This window comes from Poromitra crassiceps (assembly GCF_964638095.1).
Source record: "Poromitra crassiceps genome assembly, chromosome: 2".
Classification (NCBI taxonomy): Eukaryota; Metazoa; Chordata; class Actinopteri; order Beryciformes; family Melamphaidae; genus Poromitra; species Poromitra crassiceps.
In genome coordinates this window covers 1,077,347-1,102,339 of record NC_139624.1, presented here as the reverse complement: position 1 = coordinate 1,102,339, position 24,993 = coordinate 1,077,347, and the positions used below count along the sequence as shown (strand labels likewise).

The 24,993-nt window shown below is 44.0% G+C and overlaps 1 long non-coding RNA gene across 1 annotated transcript; it reads right to left on the bottom strand.

Moving 5' to 3' along the window:
• Positions 1–4,206: 4,206 nt before the first annotated feature.
• On the bottom strand, positions 4,207–5,770 carry LOC310794463. The gene is made up of 3 exons (XR_014553566.1): positions 5,706–5,770; positions 5,355–5,504; positions 4,207–4,334 (listed from the first exon to the last, which is right to left on the bottom strand). It is a non-coding gene; the product is annotated as an uncharacterized lncRNA (long non-coding RNA).
• Positions 5,771–24,993: the final 19,223 nt, after the last annotated feature.

Sequence of the window (24,993 nt, the reverse complement as noted above, 5' to 3'; positions counted from 1 at the left end):
ATTCAAATACTCATCCTCATTCTGCTGACATTCAAAAGGTGTACATTGAGGATGGTGAATATCCTGTTGTTAATTTTTAGCTGCACAGCTAAAAATACACCAGTCTGTTTCAAGCCTTAAGACATTTATCACTGAATCAAACTTTTTGTGCCATAAAATAGCAACGCCTCCTGGTATCCTGCCTCTCACAATACCCGTAGTGAGAGCGGTCGTGGACTCCCCAGCCCCGTGAAAGTTAGCATTAAACAAGTTCAGCTTACTGCGTTCATAGTAGCACCTGACCACAGAGCCTTCAGGCCACAGATCAGGCTTGTACATCTCAGAGACATCATTGCACTCTGCACTTACTTTAAAGGAGCTGTATCGGTTGCTCACAGTTAGCAACGCGGCCAAGTTTGTCCCCAATATACTTAGCCAGCAGCTCTGCTTCAAGGTCAGGGGAGAACCTTGTGGCAAAGACCCGCCTCGTCTTGACCACTCCACTGTCTCCCTGATGCCTCTCCCGATAGCCCACAAGCAGAACCAGCTGAGCGAGGCGGCATGCAGCGTGTCGGTGGACCGGCTGGAGCTAAGCTCTCCCAGCCCCCACGCCTAAATCTAACCTCCTAAAAGCTGGTGTCGGCGCACCATAACCGATGACAACTGTAACATTTGACAGGCAATACATTCTCGGTGACAGCGCACCTGTTGACAGCACACAGATTAAAACATAATCAACAGCAGCACATAGACAACGTTATGTGATCAGACGGGCGCTCGTCCTCCTCCACCTCTCCCCTCTCTCAGTCTGTGTCACTGGGTGGAGGTGCTGCTAGCCGCGGCCAACACTGGCTCTTGCTAACGTTAGCACGCATGCTAACTTGCTAGTTTAATTTGCTAGCAGTAGCTAACAGTCGGCGTTAACCAACTATCTTGTCGTCATATCGGCCTTCGTTAACGTTGTATTCACTCTAGCTAGCTGTAGTTAGCATTAACGCTAGTTAGCCTACTTCTTGTGTCACGTAGCCAAGGTTCGTCGGCCCTACATTTTGGCATGTTTGCATTGTATAAACGTATCATTAAGCTTGATTTCCGTCGAGTTAACACAATGTACTGATAAATAGCTTACCTGCACTGCGTTTTCTCATGCTGCGACATCTCTCCTGCGTTTCTCGACTCTCTGTGGTGCTTCTTCTGCTTCTTCTCTCGACTCTGCTGCAGCTCTCTCTCTCTCTCTCAGGGTCAACACTCAATGCGCTGCAGCACTGTCTCAGGCCAGGTCAACACTCAATGCAAATGAGCCGTTGCAGCATCATCCAATCACTGCGCTCCGTGGAATTGTTTGTTTTTGAAATACTGTTAGCATAAACCTCAGTACCGTAACTCCTAGACTGTTTGTGCCATCGGAGAAATCTCGACAGTTCTAGAAAGAGAAGAAGCTGCGCTTTCTCCCCATATACATGACATTACGGTAATCCATTGGGAACCAAGGTCAGCAGGGCGAAAAACAAACAGGGAAGTGAATCATAATCAGAAAGACTTTAATGATCCCAGGGGGGAAATTGGGACAAGTTGCAGTTGCTCGCACTCAGGCATGAAATATCCACATAACACAACATAGCATAATACAGTATCACACAGTATCTCCCTAAACGTAAAAAACAGTAAAAAAAATAAAAATAGGAGTCAGTCACAGTGAAGACGCCACGCCATTGTAGGCTACTACTGTGAAAAGTTACTTTTCAGTAGCCTAAATATACAGTGGATATTGACTTCACTCAAACAAAAACTTTCAACTTTACTCAAATAATACTTCTCAATATCATGAACTAGCAGGACTAATAACTATGTATATGTAGCCTATAATACAGAGATGAAGTCACAGATGAAGTCAGTGAGATTTATGACTTCACAGTGGGACAGAGAAACAGAGCCCCAGCTCCCATCACTGATCAGTGGGACAAAAATAGCTGGTGTGGGTAGGTGGATGTCATGCAGTCAATTACATTTATATTTTATCTTATGTCTATATTTTTAGGGTGCCTTGACTGCATTCTGCTGACCAGGAGCCAGCCGATGAAGAACCAGGCCCTTCCTGGAAGTGTGACGTGTGCACTGTGGACCTGTGTCTGTGGCCAGACAGGAACTGTTTCAAGGAATACCACCAAGGAAAAGGCCAGAACACGTCTGGAAACACAGACTTTGTTGGACATTGTAAATAGTTTGTAGGCTATAGTTCCAATTTTCAGTTTCCAAAAAAAAAAGTTTAAATTTCAGTGTACATGTACATGTGTACCTGTAAATGTGAAATCAGTTTGTGCAAAAGGCACAAAAGGGATTTTCCCTGATGAGGAAAAATAAGCAGAATAACCTCTTTCCAGAAGCCCTGGGGGCACAAACTTCACTGACAGTTGGATAACAAGTTCATTTTCAAATTCAAATTGTGTAAATGTTTACATCTGTGGAATTATATGGCTTTCTATAATAAAAACCTCTCAAATCAATCTTCATTTTTTGTTTCTCTTCCATTTAAACTGTAATTACACACTCAAGACATACTGTGAAATGTAAATAACTCCAGATAATGAAAGTTGAACTGATTCTGAAAATTGCATTATTAGATCTCATAGGTGTTTGTAGCTGCGATAGGTAAACATTACTGTTTGTAATGTGTCAATGCAGTGCATTGCAGAGGTAGCGCTACTCTCAACATCATTCAGTTCACTGGCCTTCCATGCCTTTAGTCCTGTCTCAAAATCTGATGCATGTTTTTTCTTCTGACATTTTTGACATGTTGAATTTTAGTTGGTTATATTTGTTCACCATATAGAGAGGCAAAGTGACCGCCTACTTCCTGCTTCAGCACTGTACCAGAGATTTTCATCCGCCATTTATTTTACCATACACATTTCGTAAAATGCGTATAAAAATAGTTTTACTGGTTCAAACCAAACGGTACAGATATGTTTAGAAACAGGAGATCACATAACATTTCACTGGGACCAAAACGTTAAAAAAAAATGTGGGTTTAAAGAAAATATATTTTCTGTTTTTTTTTTTTTTAGTTTTGGTCCGAGTGAAATGTTCTATGGTCTCTCCCGATTACAGCCTTAGCTGAACCATTTGGTTTGACGAAGTAAAACTATTTTATAAGCATTTTACGAAATGTCTATGGGAAAATAAATGGCGGATGAAAATCTCTGGTACAGTGCTGAAGCAGGAAGTGACGTTCCACTTTGCCTCTCTATAGGCTACTGTCTTCTGACTGTATATGCTATTATACTGACTTCTGACTGTGAGCAAAGTACACAGTGAAGAAATATATAACCAATTAAAAAGCAAAATGTATCCTGTAATGCTAAGGATGGGTGTTTGAGCTCTTCTTTTATCATAGGTCATTCCTCCACTGAACCATACTCTCTTCAGTCTCCACTGGGGGGGCGTAATCACAGGATGGAAGAGGGGAAGGGAGGAAGAAGAAAGATGGAAAAAACCTTAACATCAATTCAGAATGATCATTAGAGAGCAGGGGCGGACTGCATAATTGGGCACGTCGGGCAAATGCCCGGTGGCCTGGCCTGCAAAAAGAAAAAAAAAAAAAAAAATTGCAGGCCAGGCCAGGCCACTCACTGAACAGCAGGCCAGGCGCCGCCTACTGGTTTACTAGTGGTTTTATTACTTTATTCAGGGTTAAAGTGGGTGCATCTCATTGTAAAATTGGACTTGGCCCAAATTGGGCTTCAAACGGCCCAAATTGGGCTTCAAACGGCCCAAATCAGGCTTCAAACGGCCCAAATCTGGCTTTAAACGACCCAAATTGGGCGTCAAACGGCCCAAATCTGGCTTCAAACGGCCCAAATTGGGCTTCAAACGGCCCAAATCTGGCTTTAAACGACCCAAATTGGGCATCAAACGGCCCAAATCTGGCTTCAAACGGGCCAAATTGGGCTTCAAACGGCCCAAATTGAGCTTCAAACGGCCCAAATTTTTCCCCGGCGCCCTTCGGACGCCGGCACGCGCGTCGGCCCATATCAGCCTGGCCTGCTTGGTATCTAATGCCCGGCCTGAATTATGATCCCAGTCCGCCCCTGTTAGAGAGTACTGCAGGAATGAGTCCGCAAGACCCAGATGCTAGCACTTGCACATGTACGTGTAAGTGAATGGAATTTTTGTATGGGGATTTTGGTTAAATGCATAAAATAAGGTCTGTGGTTAACAAACTTTGATGAAACAGTGAAGTTTGTTTTCAGCAAGATAATCTTCACAAATGAGGACAATTTCTATGACTGTTGAAACATTTTCTGAAAATTGCATAAAACAAATGCACACACACACATACACACTTGCTGGACAAGCTTCCTTGCTGGACAAGCTTTCAACGGAGGCGGTCGCATTTCTTCTCTCTCCAGTCCTCCCTCCCTTTCCCTCTCCCCCTCATCCCTCTGCTTCTGCTACCTGGAGCCAATCTTGCATTTGTCTCTTCGAAACTACAAATATGGATTATATGGCTGGTCTCTCAACGAATTCGACAAAACTATTTTGGGGTCCGGAGAACCCCCCCTCTGCCCAGACGGGACCGCCGCGGGATACGGGAAGACAGCAGTCATTGACCCTAGGCTGCACGTCACGATAAACGAGATGAGCGGGGCAGTGAGTACTTGGACTATTGCGATTTCTGATCTGAATCGTAAAAATGGATTACTTCTTGGAGATATCACTGCCGCTGCGCCGAAATGTTTAACCGAGGATCAGGACTGACTCGTGTGAGGAATGTTGTTGATCCTACACCCACCGGGAAAAACCAAAACAAACGGATTTAATCTGGCCACCTGCTAAGCTGTCAAGGACACTAGCAGCTAAACTCTCCTGAAGCCCTGAGTGCAATCTGCGTCTCCAACGTCACCCCCCCGCCCCGACATCTGACGCCTGAACTCTGGTCTGAATTGACGAGGCCATCTCCACAGCCGAAGGAGGCTCAGACTACACACACACACAAACACCCATGGACTCTAAGGACTCACAGGCCTACACACGGTCACGCACGCACGCCCCCAAACCCCCCCCCCCCCCCTCCCGGGGGGGGGGGGGGGGGGGGGGGGTTTGGCCTGGTAACCCTGTACATTTACAACAAATGTATCTGTATTGTATAATATTGAAGTGTGCCTTTATTACTTTTTCTAACTAGTAATAATGTGAATTCTGAGTTATTAATATGCTTTGTCCAATCCAAATTGCTGGCGCTGTTCAATGGCGACCCGGTTTTGCTCTCCGACTCTGAGAGCGAACCAAGCAGAATTTCGCTCGTGATACTTGTACCATGAAGTGACAATAAAGTTAATCTCAATCTCAATCTCAATCTCAACAAACAAACACACACAATCTCCTCCAGGCTTGCCACCTGGCAGAGATAATAAAGATGTGTGTGGATGGACAGGTCACAAAGTGTGGGTGTCAGCGCCTCCTCGTCTTCGTCGTCTGCGTGGGAGAAACCAATGTAGCCTCCTTCCTTTTTACAGTAGATCAACCTGGAGAAGAGGAGGGAGAGCGTGTGATGCAGAAAAAGAGGTAAAGGGATAAATAACGACACAAAGTTGGGTAGGAAACATATTGTTCTCTTGAGAGCATGACCCATTTACCCCCCAAAGTGTTTTAACACCACAACACCTTTTTAAAAACATTATTTTGGTGAAAATAAAGTGACAGCATCAATGAGATGTGGCACCCACCGGGCCCAGACAGGATCTGCATTCAGCTCTACGGGGTTTCCCACCACAATCAGCAGGGCTTTAGACAGGATCTGCATTCAGCTCTACGGGGTTTCCCACCACAATCAGCAGGGCTTTAGACAGGATCTGCATTCAGCTCTACGGGGTTTCCCACCACAATCAGCAGGGCTTTAGACAGGATCTGCATTCAGCTCTACGGGGTTTCCCACCACAATCAGCAGGGCTTTAGACAGGATCTGCATTCAGCTCTACGGGGTTTCCCACCACAATCAGCAGGGCTTTAGACAGGATCTGCATTCAGCTCTACGGGGTTTCCCACCACAATCAGCAGGGCTTTAGACAGGATCTGCATTCAGCTCTACGGGGTTTCCCACCACAATCAGCAGGGCTTTAGACAGGATCTGCATTCAGCTCTACGGGGTTTCCCACCACAATCAGCAGGGCTTTGGATCGAGTCACGGCCATATTGAACCTCTGGGCAAGGAAAGAGTAGAGAGAGTAAAGTCACCATTACTGCATTCCATGAAGGTGTGTTCATTCTAACTGAACTATGTCTACAAAACAAACCAATGTATACCCCGGGTAATCTTTGCCTCAAAATGTTGTGCATGTTTCTTGGCTTTATTTCAAATAAATCGCCTACATTACTTATTCTAATCTCATGTATTTCCACACCTTGTAAAGACAAATGTTTTACCAATTAAAAAAACAAACACATTTTGATATGTTAACATTGTGTTTATTAAAAACTTTTCCACAGAAATTGTTCAGTGTAGTCAATCAGCTGATATACCAAGTCCCATCTGTAGCCATTTTAGCAGTTAGCATTTGGATTCATTTGAATTCAGTTGAGAACACATAATGACCTGAGTGAAAGCCAGTCCGTGAATCTTTGGTAACGAGGCATCTCGCGCCCTCGATGCCTACGCTCGCCCGCACCCTGCAGCTCGCCGAGCTGGCCCTGCAGCTCGCATACGCAGCTCGGCCATAACAACAAGCTCGACCACTGTGCAAGGTCGCTTGCTCCCTCACCCGCCCTGCAGCTCGCCCGCTGTGTGGGCTCACTTGATCTTATGACATCACTGATGATGTCACAATGATGTGTGACATCACTGATCATGTCACTGATGACATCAGTGATGTCACAATGCCTATGTATGACATCACTGATGACATCATCAGTGATGTCAATATAACATCATCAGTTGCCTCCTATGACATTGCCCACATCACATGATGGTATGACATCATTGATGACATCTGTTATATCTTTATCTATAGTAGGGATGGGCATTTCTAGCAAAAACACTATTCGAAATTCGCTGGCCAAATTCGAATTTAATTCGAATTTCGAAAATAAATAAAAAAATGTAAAAAAAAAAAAAAAAAAAAAAAAAAAAAAATTTTTTTACATTTTTAATTTTTTTTACATTGACATTTTCGAAAATAAAAAACAGTTTTGACAATCATGAGTGGTTGTGGTTCATTAAATATTTAGTAGGCTCAGGTCTGAGTGCCAAAGGGGTGCCAAAGTCACCCCCTCTCCCTCTTCATGGGATTTCATCCGCCATTCATTTTTCCATAAACCTTGCTTAAAATGCTTATAGCGATTTGACTATACCGGTACTTAGAATCAGGGGAGACAATGCAACATTTCACTCAAAAAAAAAAAAAAAAAAAAAAAAAAAATTTTTTTTTTTTTTTTCGAATTTCGAATTTCAATAATAAAAGTCGACCTTGATAATAACAACGATTATTCGAAAATTCGAAATTCGATGCCCATCCCTAATCTATAGACAAGTTTCCCAGCGCTGGCCTAGGGCGGCGCCATAGCAGCCTTATATGTCCCCGGCTTCCGGTTAAGTCCACATTGCGTCCACAGCAGCCTAAGTGATGTTGCCAGCTACGACTTAAATAGAGACTTATTACATCATATTTTTCCGCCCCCTGTATGTTGAGTGTTGGTGAAAAAGAAAAAAATAGCAGACGCTTTCGTTAGTGTAGAGCGCCGTTTAAAAGCCGCACAAGCAGCATCAGTCCCGCCGGCCAGCGCTGGACCCGCTGTGAGGAAACACACAGGAGGAAACTGAAATGTCAAAACAGACATCCCTTGCTAGGCCAGTCCTTTTTTTAATTGAGATCATGCAACAAGTAACCTACTTCAGCCGAGGCCAGCAAGACGATTGGAAAGAAACAGAAGCGTGTCTGCCGCCGTCAAAAGCGAAAGAGACCCGACGGCGAATCAATCAATCAATCAATCAATGGCTCGCGCTTGTTGCCCGATGCTCGTATGATGAGGAGATGAATCAAAATGCTTACCACAAATAAAGCCACATGGGAGCCGAGAACGAGTGCAGGAGAGCTGACGCAGGTGCCAGGTGTGGAGTGGGAGAGATTAAAGGACGGCTTTACCGTGGGGAATATGAATATATATTAAATCTCACGCCCCTAAGGTTTTAGAATCCGTTGAAATTTTTGAAATTGGAGCTTCACTGCCTGACCTATCAGGCATCTCTCACATATTTTAGGGAAGCCGGATGACGCGTTACGCGTCATCCGGCCTCCCTCCCCGTTGCGGAACTCGAGCGCCTATGAACTACAAGTCTTGTGAGCCATGGTCCCGCCTCTAGAGGTCCTCCACGCCCCTTCAGAGCTCTCGACGAAAAGCAAAAGGCAGCCATCTTGTTCAACCGCATAGCATACTGTAGCTAGGTTAGCTTTCCATAGCTCCTTGCCAAGAGACCATATCTCTGGAACGGAAGCACCAAAAGACACGGGACTGGCGGCATTGGAAAGCTCGTCAAATTTTACATCTAGTAGTAGGTGAGTTGAAGTAAGGAAATCAACGCTGAGCAATGTACCCATTTTTACACATTTTTACAGAAAATAGTTACAACATCAGATGCGCGTAACTCCTACGAAAATGCCTTAAAATGCATGAAAAAAAATTTATGAAGACATCTCTCGACATATATACATCGGTTTAAAGTTGGTGCAATTTGGTGCAATTTTATTTTCGATTTATTTTCGATTTTTTCTTCTTCTCTTGTTTTATTGTCGAAGCCTTCTTCTTCTTCTTTGAGTTTTATGGCGGTTGGCAAACATATATGTGCATTACCGCCACCTACTGGAGTTTGATATCAGCCAAATGCCTGAGGGGTGGGCATGTAAACGAAGGCCACGCGAGCCCAGTGCATTGTGGGAAATGTAGTATTTCGGGGCCCCGCACCCGCCCCTCCCCTCCACCACCCCCCCCTCCACACAGAGTGGATTTCTGGTGATATCTCTGGCGGGAAACAACCAATTTCAAAAATTTCAACGGATTCGAAAACCTTAGGGGCGTGAGATTTAATATATATTCATATTCCCCACGGTAAAGCCGGCCTTTAAGGTGCGTAGCCTATTGCTGGAGATTCAAGTTGTGTCCGCTGTCTGCACTGACACTATCACTTATTACTTTTAGCTGCGTTGTTTTTTCATCAAGGCAATGTCCAGAAGATATGTCCAGAAGATATGGGTTCATGAATGTCTGCAAATGCAGATAGATAGGCTACAGTAGGAACATGCATGCATGTTGTCTGTTTCAATAACGAAAGCGTCCTTACCGAGAACGACGTGCCGACCAATTATATATTCTTGCTGCGAAATGGCCTCTTAATGACAACACTGGAATAATAGCCGTAATATTCATTCACAACGGGAGATAGCCTGACTGTGGGTAATTTGATGAAATACATAGCGTTACAACATACCCAACCTACTTTGTTGCTGTGGAGATATTGGTACGCTTCGGAGCTTTTGAGATAGTTCATCGCGTTACCGTCCACCTCCATTGATTCCTCAAAATACGCTATAATCCTGCCTGTAGTTACGTTCGGCCATTTACACATATTATCTTCCCATGTGTCCACTGTCAACGGGTGTGGGATAGACACTCTTTCATTAGACAGGAGACTCGGAGAATGATCCCAAGTTTGCATTTTTTCGGCGGTCGCTATGGCTACTACGCTAGTACGTTACGCTTCTCTGTATTCCAGAAGAGACAGACATATCGCGGCCCGAGTCCGGAAGCAAACCGGAAGTGCTATTATATAGCTACATCTGTTATATCTTTATCTATTCACAAGTTTCCTGGTGAGACCCCCACCCTCCCTCCCTGTTTCCAGCTGCCGGTTGCCTGTTTCCGCCCAGGACCGTTCATAGCTAAAGAGACTGAATATAATCATAATAATTGTTGTGACTTTGTACCTACCTATGTCTTGTAATGGAGCCCCCCAGCACAATAATTTCACACCTGCATAATTGTACAACGGAGTGACAATATCTTGAATCTCGAAAGAGAGACCGCTAAAGCTCCGTTCAATGACCAAATAATAAGAATTCCGGTTTAGACTTCAAAACAAAAGCTGCCGCTATGCAACCACATACTATTTGTTAGCAATTTCGGCTAAAATAAGCCGATACACTACGAGTGAATTGACATTCACCTCGTTTTTGTAAAATATCGCCACTTTGCAACCACACAACGTTACTATTTTTAGCCATTACGGACAAAATAAGCCAAATGTTCCCACTCTTTGACAGCGGCGCGCACGTCCTTGCTAGTGAAAAAAAGGTAAACAGGAAGTCGACAACCGGCAACCGCTGAGAATCATGGGAAACGTAGGTCCAGGAATAAGGTGAATAATACAGATCTGTTATATCTCTATAATACAGATAGCCTCGTTGCGGAATTCTGGACAAAATCATATCTGACAATAAAACATATTCTCAGATTTGGGTCTGAGAGATGAAATCTGATCAAATGGGGTGGAGCCCTAATGTGACTAAAATAATGTTTGCACATTTTGGTGACATCTGTGTGGAGTTTGCATGTTCTCCCCGTGCCCCCTGGGGGTTTCCTTCATATAGGAACCCCTCACCAAAACATGCAATATCCTGGTCGCTGAAGCGGTGCCTGCTCTGGTCATTCGGGGCGCCTGTTCGGAGAGAGGGGAACTCGTTGGAATCATTGAGATAAATAAAAATGGAGGGAGGATCTCCATCTCCTGCCTGTATTGTCTATTGAAGCCAAAATCTTGTCAGATCAGAGAACCAGAGTCTGCACAGTAGCTCCGTTGAGTTAGAACCTCTGAGAGCTCCCCGCCCCTCTGAACTTTCTTCTGTAGAGCTACTGTTTCTAGAATGCGCACAGTGCGTTGTGTATTTATATACAGTCTAGCTCTGTAAATATTACACTTTAAGTTGTAATATTTTTTGTCTCGCCAAAAGTAACCAGGAAGAGTCCCACTATGAGATCAGTTTATCAAAATGACGCCTGTACGAAAATCTGATTTTGGTTGTCAGGGATTTCAGGCCTCCCGGTCTGCTGCTGACTGCTGCTGTGCTCTCAGCGCTCTCAGCGCGGGCCGGAAGTGGAGGCAGGCCGCCTCACTCAAGACAACAGCCTCACTGGGGCAGTGGGGGGATTGCTGTGTTGACTAAGCTAGCCTAATGTTTTCGTGGCATTTTGATTAACTTTATGATTTAATTCCTTTTGGAGCAAATGTTGGTGTTACAAATCTAACCTTGACGCTTTACGCAACGTTGTTTGCTGGTGTTGTGGGTACTGCAGCCTGTAACGTTCTCCGTTGTCGGAGAGTTGTATCAGCCAGACAAGTCAGACCTCCGGGCTGCTCTCAGCCCGCAAGAGGAGCCAGGGCTGCTTGGCTCAGCCTCTCACTGGGGGAAATTCTCGGATGAACAGCTCTGTGTTGATTAGCCTAATGTTTCCGCGGCATTTTGATTAACTTTATGATTACATCTTTTGGCGCAAATGTTGGTTTAGCAAATGTAACCGTGAGGCTACGTTGTTGTACCCGCCCGGTAGTGTGTGTAGGCAGGCCAACCTACGTTAGCCTAGACCTGAGCCAGGCTGCCTGGTCTATTGCCTGGTATATCGTTACTAAGAGAGGAGCTTGTGAAGAATGAACATCCCCACAGTCAAAGCATTTCCCCCAGATATGCATATAAAAACGTTTGTTGCTTTAATAGCCTACAAAAAATAAAACGTCTGTATGTCATGCTAACCCGTTAGCGATGAGCTAATGGTGCTTGTGTACTACTAGGCCGCATCTCATCTTATACCCGGGACGGGAGTTAACGTTATAAAACACATTTCCTGTCGGTTGGGCAACCTGGTCAGTTCTGAAAACATGTGTCTATTATTGTGTTATTCCAGCTATCGTTATCGGTTGTTAAGTTATAGTAATATGAAAAACAGCCGACTAGCGCAAGCAGCTAATGCTAGCCTGCATGTTAAAACCATTGTGTAGCCTACCTATAACGTAGCTGGAGTAACTCATAAAACACATATTTTCTGAACTTTCTGAACAGTCCCCAACCAACGTTAATTCCTCGCGCACAAAACATTTGTTTTCATTCCTCAAAACAATGTTCTTTTTATTGGGGTCCATTGATGTCTGGTAGCCAGCACAGCCAACATGAGCCACCGACCTCCAGGCAGCGTTAGATAACATGAAGCCGTGTGTGTTGTCTATTGACGATAGATCTATAATGTGCAGAGCCCGTCCAGCCAATGACGGCTTGAGACTGGCTGCCACAGCTGTCAATCATCCATTTTTATCCCTTTTTATATGTCAAATAACTACCGTACTTAAAAACAAACTGATCAGAAAAATGACCACTTGCACAGGCATTAGCATGATAATGACTATCTAAAATGATACAAACCACCTTTGGAAAAAAATTATCTGACGTATACTGTGATTATTTCGGTTGTGATTTTCCCATCCACTAACATGGGGAGGCGGGCCTTGTGACCTAATACTGGATTCAACCGCCAGAGCGGCGATCTAACATGCAGCGGCTTCACTAAACGGGACCAGGGCTGCAGCCTTGGTTGGAATAGCGTGATCCGCACGTGCTATGTCCTACTGGTGAAGCTTCCCCTGTCAGGTGAAAAGAAGCGGCTGGCTACTGCCCATGTCTCGGAGGAAGCATGGAGCCAGTTTCGGCTCTCCCCAGATCGACAAGAGGGTGGAGCAGCAACCAGGATAAATAAATTAAAATTAGCACTAATGGGAGATAAAAATGAGATAAAAAAATCTGGAAAAAAATAAGAAAAAGGATGTTAACACGTTCACTGCCAATGGCGAGTTGACTCGTCAAAAAAAATCCAACGGTTGACTGCCAATGACGAGTTGAGTCGTCAAAAAAAAAAAAAAAATTGTTTGACGGTGGGACGTGGATCAATGCCCCCCACGTCTCCTATGAAAATATTGGAGCCACCGAACGTGTACAACCCATTCCACCGACCCACTAAGTGGCGACAGTGCTCTCCATTCTAGAGGAAGTCAAGCAAAAAGCAGTGTGAGGAAGCCATTCTCATGAAAATGGATTGGCGAAAACGCTTTCGCGCTTGGGAGCTGGCGGTGGGGTTTTGCAAATTTGCATAATAGATTACGGGTGGAACACACTTAGAAACACGCAGCATAAATAAGACCAGAATCGCAAAAGCTTCATCAAAGCTCTCAGAACCCCAAGAAACGAGCGAGCCCATCCAGACTTGCCCAGCGGCCGCCAGCAGACAGGAGCAGCAGCAAAGCAGTGAGCCTGGTGACGCGAGGTTACAGCAGCAACAGAAACGAGCTTGTGACACGCCCGCTGCAGCCAAGAAGAACACACACGGAGGGAGGAGTTTGAAGGAGAGGGGTGTTTCCTGCTGTTATGGAGGAAATTACTGTTCAAAACTATTGTTTAGATGTCTGACGTCTTACTGATGCCAAAAATGAATGGTTAAAGTGACTGTTCTATCGAATTTCACAAAAAGCCGTTTATCTCAGAATAAATTTCCAGACGCTGAAACCATGCTGTATTCAACTGCTAATGCTTACATAACTACTAACTCTACAAACTAACTCTTTTAGACAGAGAAAGCACACATTCTATTAGTTCTTTTGAGATATTTTGTGTTCACAAAATCTTAGCAGAAAAGAATCCTCGGGTCTTGAAAGATGAGCCAGAATCCTCAAAAAAACCCTCTGGCAGAACCTACCTACAGTAAAAAAAAAAACGGCTGGCAGTGAATGTGTTAACTGGTGATTTTTTGCATTTGTTGTCTGTGCAGCCCACCACACAACAGCTTTTAGCTATGTTTAATTCAAAGAAAATGACGCTGGTGTGTGGAAATGAACGGAGCTTTTCCCCCGTGATGGGCGTGGCCTATTTCATGCAGTGTCTCTATAGGAATGTTTTGATTTGGGGTTTCTTGTCAGGTTTGGACTTCAAATGCTGCGTTACAGTCGGGCTTAGTTTCGGGTCGGGCCTGAATGTCGCAGACCTCTGTGCCATGGAGCTGTGTGCATGCTAACGCAGTGTACTGTAGGAGCAAATACATCTGACATCATGGGAATACTCTGAACAGAAATAACCTCGACCGGCGCAGTCATGTTATAACCCCTCCCCACCACTAGAGGGCCCACTGGCTCCACTCAACAGAGACTGCTGATACAACATGGCAACACAAAACTCCTTAGACACACATGCACACACTCACACACAGTGTAGCTGGAGCTAGGATGGCAGAGACAGAGTAAGGCAGAGGGAAGCAGGGGGTTGTGGGTAATGTAGTCTCTTACCTGGGTCATTCTGGGAGGCAGTGTCCCTCTGTCTCTAGACTGCTGGACGCCTGGCCTGCCTGCACACACACACAGACACACAGACACACACACACACACACACACACACACAGAGAGAGAAACACACACACACACACACACAGACACACACACAGACACACACACACAGACACACACAGACACACACACACACACACACAGAAACACACACACACACACACACACACACACAGACACACACAGACACACACAGACACACACACAGAAACACACACACACACACATGCAGAAGAATGTCATGTGACCAGTGACTACAACGTTTGAAGTTGGTCCCCACTGCTCCTGGTCCTGGAGGACAGCAGGGGGTTGAGGGTTTCATGTCACTGACCAAACACTCTATTTCAATGATTGCTGTCAGAATATAGAGCCATTTAACACTTATTGTAACACAAAAACATCACTGAATGTACCTTTAATTGCTATCTGGCCCTAAACCATGAATATAAATTGTCAGAGTATCTCTTTACTGTCAGAGATACAAAGCAGAGACACATTGTGACCAAATACAGACTGAGTGACCACAGTCTAGCCACAGAGGAAGGACGACACAAGAGGTCCTGGCTACCTCCAGAGCAAAGAGTCTGTGGTCACTGACTCACTGCACAACAGGTGAGGTAGAGACTGAGAGGCACTTTACACCAGGACGCTTTCCTATGGAAACGGGGAATTATTGTATCATTAGTGCCTCCCTTTTAGACGGCAACGGCGAATTCACGCTTAGGAAACGACACATTTTGGAACCACCCTCCAGAGTGAAACTTGTTTGAGGCGCTTCCCGCTGAGCGGGGTTGAGCGCTCCATGTAATCGCTTTGGAACGGCACATTTCAGAAACTCATACGTCAGTATGAATGAAGTTTGGCAACATTCAGAATTAACACATTGACTGCCAGCCGTTTTTTTTTGCTGTAGGTAGCTTCTGCCAAGCCGTTTTTTGAGGATTATGGCTCATTTTACAAGAGCCGAGGATTCGTTTCAGCTTGGAGTTTGTGAACATACAATATCTCAAAAGTACTAATAGAATGTGTACTTTCTCTGTCTAAAAGAGTTAGTTTGTAGAGTTAGTAGTTATGTAAGCATTAGCAGTTGAATACAGCATGGTTTTAGCGTCAGAAAGAATATTCAGAGATAAACGGCTTTTTGTGAAATTGGATGGAACAGTCACTTTAACCATTCATTTTTGGCTCTCTCTCTCTCTCTCTCCCTCCCCCTCTCGCTCTCTCTCTCTCTCTCCCTCCCTCTCGCTCTCCCTCCCTCTCTCTCTCTCTCTCTCTCTCTCTCTCTCTCTCTCTCCCTCCCTCTCGAGTTGCTTCAACTCCTCCCTCCGTGGGCGGACAAGCTTGTCACCAGTCAGTGCTTTGCTGCTCTCCTGTGCCTGCATGTCTGCACGGCCGCTGTTTGAGGAAGTCGGGATGGACTCGCTCGTTTGGAGTTTTGGTTGAGAGAAGCTTTTGCGATTCTGGTCATATTTATGCTGTGTGTTTCAAAGTGTGTTCCTCCACCTGTAATCTATCACCCGATCATAGTAGATCGGCTGAATCTATTATGTAAATTTGCAATCCCGCATCGCCAGCAATCAGCGCGAAAAGGAGAATGGCTGGGCTGAGAATGGCGTGACAAGTTAAAAAAATGCTTTCCTTCCTCTAGCCAGGAGAGCACTGTTGCCACTTAGTGGGTCGGTGGAATGGGTTGTAAACGTTCGGTGGCTCCAATAATTATATAAGAGATGTAAAAGGGTTAGATGCACAACCCACCGTCAAAAAAAAAAAATCGATGCCAAAAACGTGTAAACACGTTGTTGGCAGGGAACAGCTGGATTCTGAAAACGTGTTCATACGTTGTTGGCAGTGAATGTGTTAAGCTACACTGCGGCCAACTTCAGTTCATAATGTTACTGCTGCGAGGAGCCGATGGCTGTACCCGGTCGGCATTTAACGTCAGTTACAAAAGAACGTCGACAGTGTTTTCTCACTGCCAGTAGCCTAACTACAGTAGGGTTTAACAGATAGCTAGTCCGACCGGTCTATATGTAGTGTATATAGGGGTGTCACAATATATCGTCCCACGAAATTTCGCGATAGTAAAACGTCACGATATGTATCGTTGAGATGAAATCTCATATCGCAAAAAAAAAAAAAAAATTTTTTTTTTTTTTTTTCAAAAAATAGACTAAGAAACGTCTTTGTTTGTTGAAGTTCAATGTGTGGAAAGTAGTTCAGTTGAACAAGTCTCTGAAGAGACACATGAGAAGTTATACAGGAGAGAAACCATTCAATTGAGTTTCTGGCAAAACTGTTTACTTGACAGGAAAAACTGAAGATGCATAAAAAATAGATTAAGAAAATTCTTGTTGTTTGAGTTTGAAGAAAAACTGAAGATGCATAATGAGAATTTATACTGCTGAGAAACCTTTTAGTTTAAAGTAAATCTAAGTGACGGTGTAACTCATTCTATTTCAAGATAAGCCTTATCTCCAATCTCATGTTTTTTCTAGTTGTTATTGTAATAACAATTTCCCACAACAGCATGTTTTGTATTTGTGCATTTCAAATAAAATACTACTTTTCCAGTCATATATTGTCATTATTCAAGTTTAAAAAAATATTGTTAAAATCGTATCGTATCGTTATCGTGAACCCAGTATCGTGATACGTATCGTATCGTGAACTGAGTGTATCGTGACACCCCTAAGTGTATATGTATAATATACAATATATATGTCATTTCCAATGACTGATGAGTCAAAGATCAAAGGACAAAGTGACGGCAAACAGGTTTGTAATTAAAGATTTTAATAACGAGGCTCATTGCGGCCATCAGAAACACGTTTAAATGTATCTACAGTAGTAGCATTTATCCACTGCATTCACACACCTCTGGGCTCTGGCTGCCAGGCAGGCACCGTCGTCATAACACATACACACACAGCCCAAGCAATCCAACCCCCCACGCCCCCCCCCCCCCCCACCGCACCGCAGTAAACGCACATCTGAGCAGACGTCTTGTGTTAGCATCAGCTAGCCCTAGTATGAACGTTTCAACGTTAGCATCAGCTAGCCCTAGTATGAACGTTTCAAAGGGTTAGGCCAGCGAACCCACGGGATCGGCGGCTCGCCAGGCAGTGCGAGGAACAGGGAGAGAGGTGAGAGCAGAGAATCCATCATCCTCGTTGGCAATGTTATGTTTAATAACTTGTGGACCACAGCATAACTGGTAAACGTTTTATTTTCATGCGGTCACACTGGCTCCATGTTTACAATTACAACCACACCTCTTTCCAGCAGGGCAGACTGTCGTAAAGCTGCCTGTCTTAAAGGTACAGCCACAGCTGATGTGACGCAGACGTGTAGTCGGTTATGATTTAATATCCGGTTAGCCATGTACACGGTGACATCCCTAACACTGACCTTGATTTGTTGAGATGGGCCTTCTTTTAGGCGGCTAAATTAAGTTTTTGCTCAGAGCTGGTTTCTGCTGCTCCTAACTAGGAGCGGCACCGGGTGCATTCTACTGTGGGTAGACTACTGACTTCTAATGCATACAACCCCACGTCAAAACAAATATCCCTTTAACCCCGTGTGCAGACAGCACCAGGAAAGATGAACACAGCCGGTATTATCCTTTAAACATGTATCACTGTGGCAGGTTAATGTCAATGAGTGTTCAATATGTGCAGTTACCTCTTTATTTTCATTGAGTTCAATTCTGCAATGCTCCCTGGAGACTTGAGGAAGCTGAATGCGAATATCACAATCAGGTGTCCTATGAGATAGATCACAGAGAAGCAAGTTGTCAGTGTAACAAACAAACTTAGAAGACTTGTTCATCACATCTGATCGAAAGACAAGATCATTTTCTACAACCAGAGAAACAGCACTGTAATTCTACGTCATGTGATTTATGTTGCTACTGTGTATAACCTCGCATCACCAGGCTCTCAGAGCCTGGTACGCATTACTACAGGCAGGAAGACCCGCCCCTCGTTCCAGTAGATCTTCTGCTTTGTGTCCATCTGTGTTTTCGTTCCGCCGATTTTACAGTTTTGACCGGTGTTTGTTAGGCGGCGATACATTTGGTTTTAGTTTCCATAGCTGGAAAACTCTGAGCAAGGTTTTTCCATCATATTGTGTGTAACAAGAACAAAATGTGTTTCAGACAGTGTAGGAAATTAAAACAAATATTTTGAATTGTGGGGGCACTTAAAAAAAACATTGTGCATTTGCTAAAGCATAGTGTGAACAACAGCACTGTTTATGTGTGTTCTTCATCGTCTTCTTCTAGCAACCAGCTTGCAGGTGCTGAGTGTATGTTAGAGATGGAAATGAAAATAAAAATATAAAAATCTTGGGGGCAATTTTTCCCCCTGGATCATGGCTTTTAGGGGCATTCTTGAGATTTCTTGGGGCACTTTTGCCCTTGCCCCTGGCTAAATTCCTACACTGGTTTCAGATTTTTGTGTCAAGAGTAGTGACTTCTTCATTGAGAGTGCATAAGCGACCTCCAAGCCCACCTGGAAACTTTAAAACCAGATGACTGTTTAAAACCAAGGTGGCTATAAACCAGGGATGCAAAGTCATGGTGGATAGTGAAAAAGGTGACAGATACCAGGGTAGACACAAAATTATTCACTTAGGTGCCCTATTGTGGGATGAAAAAAGTGTCACCTAAAGGTGAGTTAGACATCACAATGAATGGTGACATCCAGACTATAAATTCTCAAAGTGTATAGACACACTAATGAGGGTTTCCAAATTCCGATCATGAAAGTTTGAAACCCTCAGTGTTTTGCTTGCACCTGTGTTGTTTACCCTGCCTTCTCGACACAAAATGACCCCCGTGAGAAACTATTGCATTCATCATCTCACTCACCTTCCAAACAAGCACGTCGGTGCATTAAGGGGAAATGCATTTCCATCTCCTCCGCTCCTCCTGATCACGATTATTTCCCCGTGTAACAGCATGTTGTACCTAACAGCAAATAATTTATGTTAGAACATCGCAGAGCAAGGATCCATTTTCTGGCTGACTTAACTCATCTAATGTTTAACAGGCAGCCAACTGCGGGGAAAGTGTGTGTGTGTGTTTTATTGTGATTCACTACAAAGAAATAAGATACATTAAGCTGAAATAAGATATATTATGATTACTACGAGACCGTGGGCCGTAGCCGTCTGTAGCCAGGCTACAGGCTACAGGCTACAGGCTACAGGCTACAGGCTACAGGCTACAGGCTACAGGCTACAGGCTACAGGCTACAGGCTACAGCCAGGCTAAGCCGTCTGTAGCCAGGCCGTCTGTAGCCAGGCTAAGCTCCGCTCCCGGCACAGGTGCCTACTCGGGGAAAAAGATCGCTCGTAGATTAGCTAGCTAGCTAGCGTTTTAACATGCCCTTACCTGCAAAACTGTTAAGTCAGGCCGATTTCCGGAATCCACAAACTTCGCTTCAAAAAAAGCTAATACGTTAACTGCCCTACGACGAGACTACCCTCCTCCTCCTCCTCCTCCTCCCATCCACGTTATGACGTGCTGACGTCATCCACTTTCTCTCCACTTTGCTTGCTGTGATTGGCTGTCTACTGGACGCCGTCATTACCCATAATTCCACGGGCGCACTTTAGCACATAGAATCGCAGATTAATCCTTATTAAAACTGAATTTTAAAATAAAATATGGATATATGAGTCCGTAAAACAGGTTAGTTTTATGTCATTGTATTGTTATTTATTTGGTGAATGAATGAAATATGTCACGTAAGTGGTACCATGATACAGATGTATATCCATATGTCTAGCTATAAATATGTCACGTTGACGTTGGTATTTCAGTAGAGGGGGGTTGTGTAGTGCAGGGCAGGACCCGTTGCAATAAATGGGTCCGTCTGCTTGCATGCCTCGTCTGAAACGGAGATGACCAGAGATGACCAGAGCCGTGCCGAGCTCCAGCGAAGCAAGCAGGCGACTCGCCTGAGGCGAGGCATCACCAACCGGCTGGACACCCACGACTGCACACCCCCGTCTACCTTTTATTTTATAGCCTATGTATCAATGATCCATGCTTGCATGATCCATGCTTAATTATGTTTATTGGAAAATACATAGGCTACTAAGCTATGCCTACTTCATTTTCTTATAACAATTTCAATTCAATGATAAGCTCTGTTAATTAGCTGTAAACGTGAAGATGCATTGAAAAATAGGCTATCAAGTGAATCAATCAATGGTACCCTATGAGGCCTATCTCCAATAATATGTCCATGGGCTATATACAGTATATAGGCTATATAGGCACCAGGGGTGGAAAGTAACGAATTACATTTATTCTCGTTACTGTAATTGAGTAGTTTTTTTGTGTAGGCTACTTCTACTTTTTTGAGTACTTTTTTAAAATCTGTAATTTTACTTTTACTTAAGTAAATTTTGTTTCAAGTAACAGTACTTCGCTACATTTTAAAGAGATTCCGTTACAGAGTAAAATAAATCAAAAGTTTCACGAAGTTTACACGCAGGAAACTATTTAGCGTTACTCTGGTCGCCCTGACAACAGCTGCAGCCAGCGTCTGCCCCAGCCCAGGTGCACGTCAATGACGTCATTCTGATCAGACAGCAACAAAAATGGCAATAAAGAGATCATGGAGACTGACAGTGACACAGAGACTTCTGCTGCAGAAATTAATTCAACTGAAACCGCATCGGATTCGGTTGAAGTTGCTGTTGAGGACGGCGAAGATGAAGATAACGAGATGAATCCCTGGCCATATTTAATGGTCTTATTCGAGTTCAAGCACAGAGACGGGAACAGCGTTGTTATGCAGTGCAAGCTTTGTTCTCCCAGAGATACCCGCTTATCGGCTTTCAAAAACTCTGCATCAAACCTGCGCAAGCATGTACAGGTAAGATACGTTGCGTTAAATCAATAACTCAGTAGCTAACGTTGCCATTAACATGTATGTTCGCAATGCTACCTTACAGGTAACTAACGTTAGTTTGATAGCATTGGTGGCTAATGGTTTGCCGCACACACACCTGGTTGTAATGCTAATAGCAGGCTAGTTTTGCTAACGTTAACACTAGCTAACTTGACAAACACACAGATAGGAAAGACAAGACAACTACTGCCTGTCAGTCCACATTATGCGTCCACTGGCACAATGTTTTCTTGTGGCCTACGCCACCTCCCTGGGGGAATGCTAGGGGCCCAATTCAGTAACGTTCACGTTAAATAATCACTGCCAGCCGCTCACGTGAATGTCCGTTGTCTCAGCATCTCCAACTATTATTGTATTGTATGCTTTGATACAACTTATCTTATCTCTGTAAGCAATAAATGTGTGTTATAAAGACATCTGAAAGACAAAAATATTCTGGATGTAAAACTTTCATATGCATCCATGAATGGAAAAAATCAAACTGTTTGAAATTGATTATGCACAAATACTGCAGAAACATTAAACAAAACATGTCAATTCAATTATGACATGTACATTATTAGTGTTTCAGTACAGACCATCCAATAAAACATTTTCCAGTAACAGAACCATTCTTCAGGTGTCTCTGTAAGCTGTGTGTGTTGATTCTAAACTTCTAACTCATGAACACATGACATTGATTATATAATGATGAAACATTTTTCTTCACAGAGGAAACATCCATCTAAGCTGAGAGTCTACACTGAGCTCGTGGCATCGCGGAAGCGGCCCCTGGAACCAGAAAAAACCCCAAGCAAGCAACCTAAAATATGTGACGTGATGGCAGTGGGTGTGCCGCAGCGTGTGCCGCAAGCGAAGGTTGACAAGGTCGTGATTAACTTTATTTGCAAGGGCCTTCATCCATTTGCTGTGGTTGAACAACCTGCTTTTAAAGAACTTGTAGCAACCCTGAATCCTCAATGCACGGTCATGTCCAGACCCACTGTCCGGAAAAGAATACAGGCAGCTTCCACTCAGATGAAGAAGACTCTGATGTCACACCTCAGTGGAGTCAGCCATGTCGCCACGACCACTGATTGTTGGACAGCGCACCAGCGAACTTACATCGGGGTCACCTGTCATTGGATAGATGAGGAAACCTTCGAGAGAAGATCTGCTGCGCTTGTGTGCCAGAGGTTGAGAGGGTCCCACACCTTCGATGTGCTGAGAGAGAGAGAGAGAGAGAGAGAGAGAGAGAGAGAGAGAGAGAGAGAGAGAGAGAGAGAGAGAGAGAGAGAGAGAGAGAGAGAGAGAGAGAGAGAGAGAGAGAGAGAGAGAGAGAGAGAGACGGACGGACGGACGGACGTGCTGCTGTGCTCAGAGCATGGTCACAGACACGTGCCTGCATTAATAGTGCACTGAGCCTGTGACTCAGCTGTGGAGAGAAAGGTCAGTCACAGTGTTTTGGACGCTCGCCCTGGGTTGTGCTATGCTTCTGCTGCTGCTGGCTGGCTCACTGCCAACACAACACAACACACCACCATCACCACCACCCACCTCCTTAACCCGGCCAGGCTGGAGGCACCGGCACAGCTGAGTGACTGGGTGGATTGTGAGATGGATTGCCTCGCTTGTTAGCTGTGTGAACGATGTACGACTGCCGGGTTGGCTGAATCATAAAACAGTTACAGTTCTATCACAGTATCACAGTGCTGATCTCGCTCCATCCCTCCCCCCCTCCCCCTGCGAATAGGCGCCCCCGACCAACCAGAGGAGGCACTATAGTGCAGCGACCAGGACCAGGCTCATAACTGGGCTTCCCCACCCTCAGACACGATTAATGTGTCTGTAGGAACGTCTGACCCAGGGCCGGTTCCAGAACAAGATGACTAGGGATGCATCCTAGATAGGAAGGGGTGCACATGCATGGGCCGACCCGTGAAAGATTTGACATGTTATTTTACTAAAAATAATGCATTTTACCATCATTTCAGGTAGAATGATACCAGCCAAGCAAGAATATTTCAAGTGTTTCAAGTGCTTTACTGAAATATTTGGACCATATAATGATAATACAATTATCTCAACCTTAAAAGGTTACATATAGGTGCCAAAAAGCCATAAATTCACATCAAAGAACAAAGAAAAACAACAATTATAATTCAAGTTTAAACAGTAAGTGTGCAGCTGCAGCATTTATATATATATATATATAATAATACATTTATCTTATATAGCGCTTTTCTAAATACTCAAAGTCGCTTTACAGAAAACACAGAAATAAATACTTTAATTTGGAAACATTCATGAAAGGTGGGGACAGTAGGTAGAGTGGAGTGAGGTTAGGAGGAGAAGGTGAGGTTGAAGAGGTGGGTCTTGAGGGCCTGTTTGAAGGATGTTATGGACTGAGATTGACGGATGTGGCTGGGGAGAGTGTTCCAGAGGGTGGGTGCGGCTGCGGCAACTGAGAAGGCCCTGTCGCCCCAGGTCCGGAGCTTGGTCCTGGGGATCGTCAAGCAGTTGGTGTCTCCGGACCTGAGGCTGCGGGTAGGGACGTGGCGGGGGAGGAGATCAGAGAGGTAGGGGGGGGGCAGGTTGTTATATATATATATTTTTTTTTCACTTTTCAACTGAGCATGCAGACAAGGGTGCAATGCGTGCTTTTGCACCCCTGTAAAACCGGGCCTGGTCTGACCAAGCCGGAAGTACATGTACCACTGCCAGGAATCGAACCCGGGTCTCCCCCCGCTGTGGTAGGCGAATGCTTTGACCTCTAAAGTACCCAGATGCCCTTTGGCAGGTCATTGAAGGTGTTCTTCTCACTCTGATCTCATTGCATACCTTCATTATGTAGCTTCTCATGCTGCTTTGCACCACACTTCACATCATTCAGGTTGCTACTTGTGATTCTTTCCTTTGCATCCCAAGATGGGTGTGTGCTGAGTGTGCCATCCAGAGGTTGGATGGTGTAAATATTATAGGCCTGCATTTTCTGACAATAAAATAATAGTTTATTTTATAACCAGTAGGAGTCACTACATGTACTGTATATATACCCCTTCAAAACCAGCAGCAATTAAAGAGAAAGACAAAAAATGCTGTTTGAATTTGACTCCAATTTAAAGACCATGTAGAATCTGCACACATAAACATATAATCATCATAAAATCATTATACAAATCTAGAGGACATATGTAGTTTTTCTGTGACAGTAATTGATTAGGAATCTGTTTTACAATACATTGTAATAATATAATTATAATGCTCAAATCTGAATAAAGAGAATGCACTGTAATAATAGGACCAGGATATATATTTTTAATGTTTCTGAATGAATCAAACATTGAGTACAATAGAAGCTTACGACTTAAAAGGCAAATACAATCTTTGACATAATCTTTACAATCTTTCGTGCCATAAACACAGCTTTCCAGTAACAAGTCACTAAAATCATCTTATTTACAGTACCATCTTCATTTATTAGAGAACTGAATATTTTGCATCTGTCTTAGACCATCACCACAGATCTACAATCACAAATCTAGGATTGATCAGTGTCTGTCTCTAGGTTCACATATCAATATCTTTACAACACATCACATTTCAATATCTTTACAACTAAAACAATCCAACAAAACAACATGTTTAAGCTAGAGAAACCACAAATAAAGACCAGGATTATTATTT